The following is a 14,046-nucleotide window of genomic DNA, read 5'->3' as shown; positions in this document are numbered from 1 at the left end:
CTTTATGGAAAACCACCTGAATGGAATGCTGAGGCTTAATATTAGGCCTTAAAATTAGGTAGTATAAGTTTTGGACTTTACTTTTTCTAAATTGTTTTGGCCATTCTAGGTCCTCTGTATATACATGAAAATTTTAGAATCAGCTTGTACTATCCTTGAAAAAGTCTGCTAGACTTAAGCCAAACATGTTGATCAAATTGGGGATAATTAACCTCTTAATAATATTGCATCTTCTAATTCACAATCATTGTATCTCTATTTGTTTGGGTTTTTTTTAATTTCTCTCAGAAATATTTTGTGGTTTTCAGTGTACATACCTTGCAAATATTTTGTTAAATGTATCCTCAGGTATTTCATGTTTTTGTTTGCTATTCTAAATTATATCATTCCTTTATTTTCAAGTTTCAGTTGATTGTTGCTGATCTATATAAATAACATTGATTTTTATGCTTTAACCTTATATCATGCCATATTGTTAAATTTAGATGTGTGTCCATTCTCTTATAAATTCTTTAGAATTTCTATACAGATAATTTAGAAATACTTTTATTTTTTTCTTTCCAATCTGTAAACGTTGATTTCTTTTTATTTTATTAAAGTGCTGGCAAGGAATTCCAGTAAAATATTGAATAAAAGTGGTGAAAGTAGTCATCATTGCTTTGTTCTCAATTTTAGGGGGAAGCATTTAGTATTTCACCATTAAGTATGAAGGTAGTTATAGATTTTTTCCATAATTAGCCAGACTATGTTCCCCACTTCTTAGTAGGCTTGAGAGTCTTTACCATAAATGGATTTTGAATTTTGGTAAATGCTTCATCTGCATCAATGGGCTGATCATACAGGTTCCTTTTCTCATCTGCTAATATAGTTAATTACATTGATTCAGTTTTGAATGTTAAACCAACTTTACATTCCTAAGATAAACTCCACTTGGTCATGATTAATTATCTTTCTTATATATTTCTAGGTTTGATTTGCTAATAGTTAAGACGTTATTTTCATCTATGTTCATATAGAACACCGATCTCTAGTTTGTTTTTTTTTAATGTCTGTCTTGTTTGCTCTCAGAGTAATACAGGCTTCATAAAATGAGTTGAAAAGTGTTTCTTTTCTTTTCTATTTTTGGAAGAGTTTGTGCACAATTTCTTCTTTAAATATTTGATATTGGTAGAATTTGTAGTGAAGCCACTTGGGCCACTTGGGTTTTCTTTGTGGGAAGATTTTAACTACAAATTCACTTTCTTTAATAGGTAAAGGATTGTTCAGGTAGTTAATTTCTTCTGGAGCAAGCTTTGGTAGTTTTTGCCTTGCAAAGAATTGGTCCATTTCCCCTAAGTTGTTAAATTTATTGACATAAGCTTATTCAGAGTATACTCTCATTATAATTATATATGAAGGAGGCATAATGATATTCCTTCCTAATATTGACAATTTGCATATTTTCTGTTTTCCTGATCAGTCCACTAGAGGTTTATCAATTCTATTGATCTTTTCAAAGAAATAGCTTTTGTTTTCATTGATATTCGCTATTGTTTTCTAATTCTTTGATTATAGTCCTATATTTTTATCTTTTTCTTTATGCTTACTTAATTTAATGCTCTTTTTCTAGTTTCTCAAAGTGAACATTTAGGCCATTGATTTGAGGCTTTTCTTCTTTCTCAATATGAGCATTTAATGTGTTAAATTTTCCTGTAAATACCTAATTAGCTACACCCCACAAATTTTGATATGCTGTAATTTGTTATTAAGTTCAAAATATATTCTAATTTCTCTAGTAATGTTTCTTTGACTCAGTTTTTTAGAAGTAGGTTATGTAATATCTAAAGATATGAGGATTTTCTGTATATATTTCTGTTACTCGTTTTTAATATAATTCCATTTTGGTCAGAGGACAAACATTGTATGATTTTAATCCTTTTAAACTTAACCAAACTTGTTTTGTGGCCAGAATATGGTCTATCCTGATAAATGCTTTATGTGCACTTGAAAATAATGTGTATTCTGCTGCTGTTAGTTTTCTATAAAAGTCAACTAGGTCAAGTTGGTTCACACTATTCAAGTTTTCTACATCCTTGGTAATTTTCTGTCAACTTCTTCTATCAATTATTGAAAGAGGTCAAAGAAATCTCTGACTATAATTTTGTATTTGTCTATTTCTCCTTAGTTCTAGAGTACTTCTTTAGAAAGAACAGAAATTGGAATTTTCATTTAGAGGATAATAGTAGTTTAAATGTTGAATAATACTGGGATGTTTTTGTTGTGTTAATAAAGTTTCCCTCTTTTACATTACTTCAGTTTTGATAAGTAAATCAGATTCCCGGTTCATTTGTCTAAATGTGAATTTTTATGAACTGCTTGATTTTACAATTTCCCTTAAGCAGAAAAATTCAAAGAAAATTTCAATAACTATAAAGTTCTGGAGAAAATTATATTTCTGGTATCAATATTATTGATTCTTAATGTGGAGTTAGGTATATGTTCATAAATTGGTTAACTCAGGAATACTTTTGTATGCCTCCTAAGTGGAACCAAAAGTGTATCAGATATAAATTTCACCCTTGAGCAGCCTTTTTGGACTTCAGATAAAACACAATATGAGCACCAGCATGTTGTGATTTGAAAAATTCTGGGAAAGTCTTTCCTTGACAGTTGCCTTTTTTTTCTACAGATTGGTTGTCTGAGTCCATTTGGACATCTGTAACAAAATATCATACATTGGGTGGTTTATAAACAATGGAACTTTATTTCTCACAGTTTTGGAGATTAAGAAGTTCATGATCAATGCACAAGCAGATTTGCTATCTGGTGAGGGCCCACTTTCTGGTTCAAAGACGGCTCCTGCTCCCTGCACCCTCACATGGTGAAAGGGGCAAGACTACTCTCTAGGGCCTATTTATAAGGGCACTAAATCCATCCATAAGAGCAGAGCTCTCATGACTTAAGCACCTCCCCAAGGCCTCACCTCCCAATTGGCATCACATTGGGGATTAGGTTTCAACATATGAATTTGGGGGAACATAAGAATTCAATCTATAGCATAGGCTAAATAATACACAATTTCATTAGACATTCTGATTATTAAGGAAATATTTGCTGTTAAAATACAAATACTCCTTGGAATGAGAACACATATTTTCATTTACCAGCAATTATATGATAAAGGATGAGTTGCTCATGTGCCTTCCAACATGAAAAGTTTAAATCTCTCACTTCAGAATGGTTATATTTTGATACTTGAGTGGGAAAATTTCTGGAACAGAGGGGCTGGCCAGAAAACACAATTAGTTCCGACAGATATGGGACTTTGGGGAAGGGAAGGAAGAAACAGCTCAGAATGCCTGGGGTCTGTGTGAAAGGTTGGATGGTTGGGTAAGTGAGGTATAAATGTAAGGGAAATAAAAGAAACAAGTGAAAGTCACCAGGATTTATTGAATCAATATTTAAGTAACATCTACTATGTTCCAGAACATAGCCACTTATGCATACAGCAGTGAGCCAAAGCCCATGCTCTCATGGGATATGTATTCTGGCAGGGAATAATGAAGCTAAAAAAATAAAAAAATAAATTCATGTAATATTTCAAGGATCAAGTGTTATGATGGATGTGAAACTGGTGGTGGGAGGAAATGTTATTTTAGTTCATCAGGAAAAGTCCCTCCAATGAGAGACCTCAATGAGGTGAGGGAGCAAGCTTTACCAGTATCTGGGGGGAAAGCATCTAAGGCAAATAGAATAACAAATTCAAGATCCTCGTTTGGGGGTGGCAGGGGTGGAGGAATGTTTTTTGCATGTTGAAGTAAGAGCAGAGTCCAGTGTGGCCAGGGAACAGTGAATGAAATTGGAGAGGTAGCAATGGACCAGGGTAAACAGTTTGGATTTTCTTTTCAGTGGGATGGAAAACCACTGTGGGGGGGAACAGAGAAACAAGATGATTATATTTATGTTCTGTATGGATCACTCTGTCTGCTTATGGAATAGAGAATAAAGAAACAGGAGTGAAAACAGAGAGACCATCTTGGAGGCTGTTCCAATAGTCCTAATAAGGGACGATGGTGATTTTGACTAGAGTGATAACTATGGAAGTGATGAGACGTGATAAAATTCAGGGTATATCTTACAGGCGTGTATATAGATTGAGATAAATTGACAAAGAATGAGAAAATGAAAGACAAGCCTGACCTTTTTCACAATTTTGTTAGGGCTGGCAAAATAAGATTTCATTTCACATGATTTTGGCAGCATATATTGAGATTACTTTCAGTTTGAAGGTTGTATATTTTGGAGAAAATGCACGGTTCTAAGACCCTCAGAAAACATGTAAAAATTGCACTTTGGTACACTGAATAATGTATGTAAACTACCATCGATAAGAATGAGAATATTCTGATAGCTTGATAGCTCTGACAAATGGTAATATATAGACTTATCCCTTATGATATATGCTGTCACTGAGCTGCTTGAACTAGCTGAAATCCCTTCTCAGCAATATTTCATCTGGTTCGATTTCAGTGCTGAACGAGGGCTTCACTGTCTGTATAACTTGTCCCCATCTTACCTGGCCATATCCTCCCCAGCATGTCCTGAATGCAAAAGTCCCATTGTGCTCCTTGTCATTTCCTGTTTACCAAGGGACTTTCCACGTTCTTTTGATGTTTCCTCTGCCTCCAAAGCTCTTCTCCCTCTGCTCCACAGGCAAAATACTTTTTATTCTTCAAGAATTATTTCAAAGGTCACTTGACCTGAGAAGTATTTCTAAATCCACTTTTCTCCCAGGTAGTTTTGTCATCCCCACTTCTCCATACAGGATCTGTGATTCACTTGGTACTATATGTCACTCCTCCAGCACCACAACCTCCCTAATTGTGAGACCCAGCATCTACAATACTACCTAAGATGTGGTGTAACATTCAGTACTAATAATAATAGCATCGAGTGTTTTACGAAGTACCAGGCACTGCGCAATGCGTAACCTAATTAATCCCCACAACAAGTCCATAGGTCAATTATTTATCTCTTTTGAGGAAACAGAACATTAGAGGCTGCAAAATTCTGCCGGGGTCACAGCTGACATGGGCAGGGCTGACATTCAGATCCAGAGTATCTTACTTTCCAGCCAAGGCTCTTAATCAGTAAGCGTAGTCCCTCCTCACAGGATGGCTACATGGATTGAATTATGCTCTAGATTGTGTCAAAGAAATAACAGAGTCTCCCAATGTTAGTAGAATGTCTTCTCACAATGAAAGATGAAGTTTTCTGTTCTATAACATCATAGATATATCCAAGTATAACAAAAAGTAGGCTCTTTTGGAGATTTACATGAAACATCAAATTCAATCATCAATCTGTCAGTTTAAATTTTTATACAATGGTAAAACATATCACAGCACTTTCTAGAGAAATGCTTACCAATTTAGATTATGAGGAGATGCATATAATTACTTGAAATAAGTCTTGAGAAACATGCTGAGTAGGATTACTAAGTTGTTCTAATTCATAACTTGAGTGAGATAATCACAACAAAGGGAGTAAAGGCACATTCAAGTATGAAAAGTAGATGGGCTTGGTCTTCCTCTTTGCTTGCTGGAAATGGGTTTTCCAAATGGAAGAGATAAATAGCCCCCACATCAGAAAGCACTGCCATGAAATCTGTCACTTGGCTAGAGAGAGAGCTACAGACAAACCCTACTTGAAAATCAAACCTCCTAAATTGAACCTCAATATATTCAAGAAGAATGAATTCAATAGATAAAGAAGACCTGTATATTGTCAAAATACAAATATCTGATCCAGCTTTAACTGCATTTCCAAAGCCAAGATGAGCATAGGTCCCGGAGAAACAATGATAAATGGCACCATGTCTTTGTTGCACAGAAGCCACAGAAAATAGGATTGTGCAAGAAGTAAACTAGAAGATCCAAGTCAAGTTTCATCATAGAGATGTACTAGAAGAGAAAATGACTAGTTGAAAAAAATATCCTCACATAGAGTTTGTTTGTCCCACCTCAGCCTAAAAGTACTTTCTTGTGGCAATCTTCTCTCATCCTCCAACTGGATTAAATCTACTGCTGTCTATTCTCATCTGTACTTTCTGTCAGCTACACTTATCACAACTGTATTTATATTGATGTGTTATTGGTACCATTGTCAAGACCATCCCTCCTTCTCTGGCCCCAGTAGACTAGGTTTTTATGAAGTAGATCTCATATCCTGGCTTATTCATCATTGTATTTTCAGTTTTTCATGCTGACCCAACAAGATAGGTGCTCAAAACTTACTTGACAGACCAATAATGACTATTGCCATGCAAGCCCTAGATGATGTAGAGAGGAAACAAGGTATGATTAACTTTAAACACTAACACAGAAACAGGAGCTAAAATTAACAGAGAAAATACAATTTCTAACTCTAGAGCCTAGAGTCACCTAGAACCATCACCACTGAGCCCACTTCCAGTTTCTAGTAGCACCTTTTATATTTAGATCTGAGTCAGAGAGGGGGAGCAAAAGTTCTGTTAAGAGGCTTGCAATCTTACTCAGAAATGTTACCATGTTGAAGACCTAAAGAACTTCCTAAAATATTTACAACTAATTTAGATTATTTGAACACAGAGTTCTCTTAATAATTTTTAATTTTTTTAATCCAGAATTGTTATATCTTTATTAAAAAATGAGTCAAAATTGAAGCTATACCTAGGCATGTATGCAAATGAGTTACATTGTATAGGTCGCTTGACAGGCTAAACATGCCAAACACATACATTGCAGCTAGCAACTCTCTAGGCATGCTATGAATTTATGGTGTCATATACGTTGCAATTATTGATTTACATAAGTATTGCAATTTCTCTACTAGTGTAACAGATTTTAGCTTGAAAGGACCGTAAACTGAGAGGCTCACTGTAGTTTAAAGCTGGCAGCTGGTGAGATGAATTCTAAGCCAGAAGAAAGAGCAGGCAGGAGGCTCCTGCTGTTTTCTAAAGAGAGTGTCCCTGGGTGATACATCTGCTATTGAAACATCAAAACACATTTCATTGTGGGATCTTCCAAACATACTTAATCCAGATATCTTTGATTTTATGTGGCAAAATGAAAAGATATACATTTTGCATTTCCTGTTATTAAAAAATGTCAAACTCTCTAAGCAAATATTGACTTGTGTGGTAGGTAGAATAATGGCCCCAAAGATGTCCATGTTCTAATCTTCAAAACAAACGAATATGTTACCTTACATGGCAAAAGGGACTTCGCATATGTGATTAAGTTAAGGATCTTGAAATGGAAATATTATTCTGAACTAGGTGAGTCTAATATAGTCACAAGAAGCCTTATAAAAGGGAGGCAGAAGGGTCAGAGTCAATAGGAGATATGAGGATGGAATCAGAGACAGGAGTTGTGGCATTGCTGGAGTGGCCACCAGACACGAAATGAAGGTAGCCTCTAAAGCTGGAAAAGGCAAAGAAGGAATTCTCTCTTAGAGTCTTTAGAAGGAACTCGGTTCTGATGACACTCTGGTTTTACCCTATAAGACCCATTTTCCAGACTTCTGACTTATAGAAAGGAAGATAATTTGTGTTATTTCAAACCACTAAGTATGTGGTAATTGGTTACAGCACCAAATGAAAACTAACACAATTCATAATTATGTTGTTGACCTCTATTATCTCTAGCAATAATTCCTTTTCGTAGGTACACTTTATTACTGCACATTTTATTCTTAGTCTTACTTTAAGTGATTCAGTTCTTCCACATGATAAAGTGATCTGGGAAGACAAGACGTAGTGGTCAGTAGTAAAACTACAAGTAGAATATGTATTGAGCATTTACTACATTTGTGTTACACTCCGTAGTCAACACTATGTTATACTGTATTTACTGTATTATTCCACTATTTTAGGTGCTATAAGGGCAGAAAAAAATATGTCATTTTTTCCTTTGCCAAAGCTTACAACCTTGCTGGGAGACATGATAAATTCACACATGAAATAATTGTGTTACCTCCGGGGCCCCAGTCTTACAAAATATGACTAACATAGTACTAAATGTAAGGGTTCTTAGAATATTCACCCTAAAAAGGTAAGCAACTGCTCTCCTGGTTCATAAAACCATACCTACCCTATAAGTCTCCTGAATAGGATTTAATTTATCTCCTTTTAATTAAAAAAATTTTGTGGGTACACAGTAGGTGTACACATCTAAGAGGTACAGAGATATTTTGGTACAGACATGCAATATGTAATAATAACATGATGGAAAATTGGGTGTCCATCTCCTTAAGCATCTATCCATTGTCTTACAAAAAATTCAGTTATATTGTTTTAGTTATTTTAAATGTAGAATTAAATTATTATTGAGTATAGTCCCCGGTTGTGCTATCAGATACTAGATCTTACTCATTTTTTTCTACTTCTTTTGTTTTACCCATTAACCATCCACACTCCCCACCAACCCCCACTACCCTTCCCAGTCTCCAGTAATCATCCTTCTATACTCTATCTCCATGAGTTCAATTGTTTTGATTTTTAGATCCCACAAATAAATGAGAACATACAATGTTTGTCTTTCTCTGCTTGGCTTATTTTACTTAACATAATCATCTCTACTTCCATTCATGTTGTTGCAAATGACAGAATCTCATTCCTTTTTATGATTGGATAGCACTCCATTGTGTACATGTAGCACATTTTCTTTATCGGTTCATCTGCTGATGGACACTTAGGTTGCTTCCAAATCTTGGCTATTGTGAACAGTGCTGCAATAAACATAAGAATGCAGATATCTCTTCAATATACTGATTTCCTTTCTTTTGGGTATACACTTGGGAGTAGGATTGCTGGATTGTAAGGTAACTATATATTTAGTTTTTTGAAGAACCTTCAAACTGTTCTCCATAGTGGTTTACTAATTTACATTTGCACCAACAGTATATAAGAGTCCCCATTTCTTCACATCCTTGCCAACATTTGTTATTGCTTGACTTTTGGAATGAAAACCATTTTAACCTGGGTGAGATTATATCTCACTGTAGTTTTGATTTGCATTTCTCTGATGATCAATGATATTGAGCACTTTTTCATATTCCTCTTTGCCATTTGTATGTCTTCTTTTGATAAATGTCTATTCAAGTATTTTAAATCAGATTTTAAATCAGATGATTAGATTTTTTACCTATAGAGTTGTTTGAGCTCCTTATACATTCTGGTTATTAATCCCGTGTCAGATGAGTAGTTTACAAATATTCTTTCTCACTTTGTGAGTTGTCTCCTCACTTCATCGATTGTTTTCGTTGCTGTTCAGAAGCTTTTTAACTTGATGTGATCTCATTTGTCCATTTGTGCTTTGGTCACCTGTGCTTCTGGGATATTCCTCAAGAAATCTTTGCCCAGGCCAATGTCCTGGAGAGTTTCCTCAATGTTTTCTTGTAGTAGTTTCATAGTTTGAGGTCTTCAAGTCTTTAATCCATTTTGATTTGATTTTTGTATAAAATGAGAGATAGGGGTCTAGTTTCATTCTTCTGAATATGGATACCTGGTTTCTACAATACTGGTTATTGAAGAGACTGACTTTTCACCCAATGTATGTTCTTGGCACCCTTGTCAAAAATGAGTTCACTGTAGATGTATGAATTTATTTCTGGGTTCTCTATTCTGTTCCACTGGTCTATGTATCTGTTTTTATGCCAGTACCATACTGCCTTAGTTGCTATAGCTCTGTAGTATAATTTGAAGTTAGACAATATGATTCCTCCAGTTTATTTTTCTTTTTGTTCAAGATAGTTTTAACTATTCTGGGTCTCTAGTGATTCCATATAAATTTCAGGATTGTTTTTTCTACTTCTGCGAAGAATGTCATTGGTTTTTTTTATGGGGATTGCACTGAAACTATAGATCATTTTGGACAATATGGACATTTAAACAATATTGATTCTTCCAATCCATGAACATAAAATATATTTCCACTTTTGTGTTGTCTTCAGTTTCTTTCATCAATGTCTTACAGTTTTCATTGTAGAGATCTTTCACTTCTTTGGTTAAGTTTACTCTTAGGTATTTTATTTTACCTTCTCTTTTCCTTTTCAGATTGTTTCCTTTTCAGATTGTAGTATACAGAAATACTACAGATTTTTGTATGTTGGTTTTGTATCCTAAAACTTTACTGAATTTATCACTTTTAACAGCTTTTTTTGGTAGAGTCTTTAGGTTTCTCAAATATAAGATCCTAACATCTGCAAACAAGGAAAATTAGACTTCTTCTTTTCCAATTTGAATGCTCTTATTTTTTTTCTCTTTTCTGATTGCCCTAGCTAAGACTTCCAGTAGTATGTTAAATAGCAGTGGTGAAAGTGGGCATCCTTGCCTTGTTCCAGATCTTAGAGGAAAACTTTCCATTTTTCCCCATTCAATGTAACAGTATGTATGTGTCTGTCTTATATAGCTTTTATTATGTTGAGGTATGTTCCTTCTATACCCAGTTTTTTGAGGTTTTTATCATGAAGGGATGTTGAACTTTATCAAATGCTTTTTAATCATCAATTGAAATGATCATATGGTTTTTTTCTTCATCCTGTTGATAGGATATATCATATTGATTGATTTGCATATGTTGAACCATTCTTGCATCCTTGGGATAAATCCCACTTGGTTATCATGAATAATCTTTGTAATGTGTTGTCAAATTCAATTTTCTGGTATTTTGTTGAGGATTTTTGCATCAATATTCATCAGGGATATTGGCCTGTAGTTTTTTTTTTTCTTTTTTTGATATATTTGTCTGGTTTTGGTATCAAGATAATAGTGACCTGGTAAATGAGTTTAGAAGTAGTCCCTCCACCTCTATTTTCTGAAATAATTTGAGTGGAATTCCCTATGTATTTGGTAAAATTTAGCATTGAAGCCGTCAGGTCTTGGGCTTTTCTTTGCTGAGAGACATTTTATTATGTCTTTGATCTCATTACTTGGTATTGGTCTGCCCAGGTTTTGGATTTCCTCATGGTTCAATCTTGGTAGATCACATGTGTTTAGGAATTTGTCCATTTCTTCTAGGTTTTCCAATTTATTGGCATATAATTGCTCATAGTAGCCTCTAATGATCCTTTGAATTTCTATGCTATTAGTTGTAATATCTCCTTTTTCATCTCTGATTTTATTTATTTGTCTTCTCCCTTTTAGTTTAGTTAGTCTGGCTAAAGTTTTGTCAATTTTGTTTACTTTTTCAAAAACTGACATTCGTTTCATTGATCTTTTGTATTATTTCTTTTCATTTCAATTTTATTTATTTCTGTTCTGATATTATTTCTTTTCTCCTGGTAATTTTGGGTTTGGTTTTCACTTGCTTTCTTATTCTTTAAGATGCATCATCAGTTTGTTTATTTGAAGTTTTCTACATTTTTTTGTATCAAAGTCACGTTTAATAAAGTAAGTTCCTTCCATTTTACAATGTATAAAATAATCATATACTATTTCAACAGGCAGAAACTAGCTAATCTGCATTTATAGAACATAGTTTTTTAGGTGGGAAAAACATTCTTTTATCATTTCATCTTTACTACTTAGAGGAAACAGACTTATGATGGTTCTAACTTATTATTTTTCAACTTTAGAATTATTTATTCAGTAGAAGCCATACTTCAAGTACTCACACAACCATCAACCATCCTGTTTTTCACTTTCAGTGTCATCTTCAAAAATTATATGAGATAGTCAACACACTTTATTATAAAATAGGATTTATATTAGACAATTTTGCCCAACTGTAGGCTAACATAGTGTTCAGAGAACTTTTAGGGTAGGCTAAGCTATGATGTTCAACTTTTGCTATTTTCAGCTCACACTGGGCTTATCTGGACATAAACCCATCGTAAGTTGAGAAGTATCTGTATACCTAACACTGGTTATGTATACTTTCATTAAATACTCATATGAAAAATAAAACTTTCTTCACATCAACCCTATGATGTAGGTCTTTAATTTTTAAAACTGCAAAACAGGTTCCAAGATGAGCTCTTACTGATTCATATAATATAGTATCGCCAAAACCACTGCTTATGACCTCTCAAATATTCCACATATCAAGGCTGGGTACGGTGGCTCATGCCTGTAATCTCAGCACTTTGGGAGGCCAAGTCGAGCAGATCACTTGAGGTCAGGAGTTTGAGACCAGCCTGGCCAACATGGCGAAACCCCATCTCTACAAAAAATACAAAAAGTTACCCAGGCAGGTGGTGCACACCTCTAGTCCCAGCTATTAAGGAGGCTGAGGCAGGAGGATCACTTGAACCCAGGAGGTAGAGGCTACAGTGAGCTGAGTTTGCACCACTGCACTCCAGCCTGGGTGACAAGGTGAGATCCCGTTCCCCTACAAAAAAATATTCATATATCACCCAGTATTAAGGAAGGTCATCATTCCAAGAGGTTTTTCTGAAATAATCTATTAATTTGCAATTTATAAAGAAGAAACATTTATAAATTTTTATGGTTTTAAATTATAAAATATAAATTCACATAGAGCTGTTTAAACAAGAAGTTTCCCTCTGAGAGGATTATAAACTATGCAATATGCTACATGTGATTTTAAATAAAGAAATCATAAATTATACCTAATGTGTAAGTATAATAATAGAATCAATTTTTTATACTTAAATTATCCTAAAACCTGTCGAGTGTGAATACTCTTGAAGCTTCCTTTTTTGTTTATGCTTCTAGCTGAGAATAGAAGAAGGGACGGAGGCTTCAAATGACTGAAATTCTTCAGATGGTTTCTTGTGACCACTCATAAAGTAAGTATTTTTCTCCAGAGTCCAAAGGCAAGATAAAAAGTCTCTGACTTGAAATCAGAATCGATCTGCTGATCTGCTAGCCACAGCTCGAATATTGCCATAAACCTTGGAAGGAGGATTTCCCAAGATTAGGTTGCAAATGGCAGTTCTTGCCATCTTGATGTTTTGGAAGGAGCCAAGGATGTGAACTTCCATATCAGCCAAAACTGTCCGCGCCCGTGTCACATTCTCTATGATGAATTCGGGTTTTCCTCCTTCGCCAGCGATTCTTCCTATTGCCCTGGATAGATGGTCTCCCTTTGGGGGTTTAGTATCTATAATTTCAAAAGACTCTATCTAGGAAGGGGTCATTCAACCTGATGAGGGCAAGCCCATCCTCCACTTGAAAGCCGAGAATAAAGGCTTTCACAAAATCAGTTGCTTCTGTCAGAGCGCTAACATCCTTGGTTTCTTTACAAGTCCTGACTTCTACATTCTTAGATTTCAAGTTAAAGCGTATCTAAAGTCCCAAATGTGCGACAATAGGAGTAAATATTTTCATCCAGTTTTCTTTTAATGGTGTGTATCTTTTAGCTGGGACTGGAATTTTCCTTGTTTCTTCTTTCCCACTCAGGAGCCCGTCCACTCAGAGAGGCGGGAAGACGGGCCTCTTCGCTGGCCTGGCCTCCTCTGTGTCCATGCGGCCCGCATCCCCACCCTCTTCTGCTGCGGACAGCTGTTCAGTCTATTGTTTCTTTGCCCGCCGGCCACCCATAATCTTAATTTTTTTGAATCTTTAAAGAATTGTTTTGTGGTCTCATATATGGTCTATCTTTGAGAATAATCCAAGCGCTGAGAAGGATGTGTATTCCACTGCCATTCTGGGTCTCATAACTTATTTTTTTTCATCTCTTTATATTTCTGTGCTTTGTTCTGGAAAATATCCTTAGTTTCATGTTCCAATGTACTAATGCTCTCCTCAGTTGCTAAGTTTACTAGTAATAAAAATATTTATTAATCTTTAACTTATCTTTAACTTTTAATGACTGCATTTTTATGTTCCTGGAACTGTTACTTGGAGAGAGAGATATATATATCACCAAGTAATATATATAGGATATATGTCAGGGTGCTCCAGAGTGACAGAACAATAGGATATATGAAGAAGAAGATTTATTAGGGGGAATTGGCTTACATGATCACAAAGGCAAAGTTCCATGAAAAGTCATCTACTAGCTGGAGAATCAGAGAAGCTGGTACCGTGGCTCCCAGAGAAGCTGATAGGATGGCTCAGTC

At 35.0% G+C, this 14,046-nt stretch overlaps 1 pseudogene; it reads right to left on the bottom strand.

Annotated features, from left to right (window-relative positions):
- Window positions 1-12,779: 12,779 nt before the first annotated feature.
- LOC100449090 (RNA-binding protein PNO1-like) lies at window positions 12,780-13,465 on the bottom strand (annotated as a pseudogene).
- Window positions 13,466-14,046: the final 581 nt, after the last annotated feature.

Source organism: Pongo abelii, chromosome 16 (assembly GCF_028885655.2).
Source record: "Pongo abelii isolate AG06213 chromosome 16, NHGRI_mPonAbe1-v2.0_pri, whole genome shotgun sequence".
NCBI lineage: Eukaryota > Metazoa > Chordata > Mammalia > Primates > Hominidae > Pongo > Pongo abelii.
Note: the sequence above shows the minus strand (reverse complement) of the source record. Positions and strands in the feature narration are given on the sequence as shown.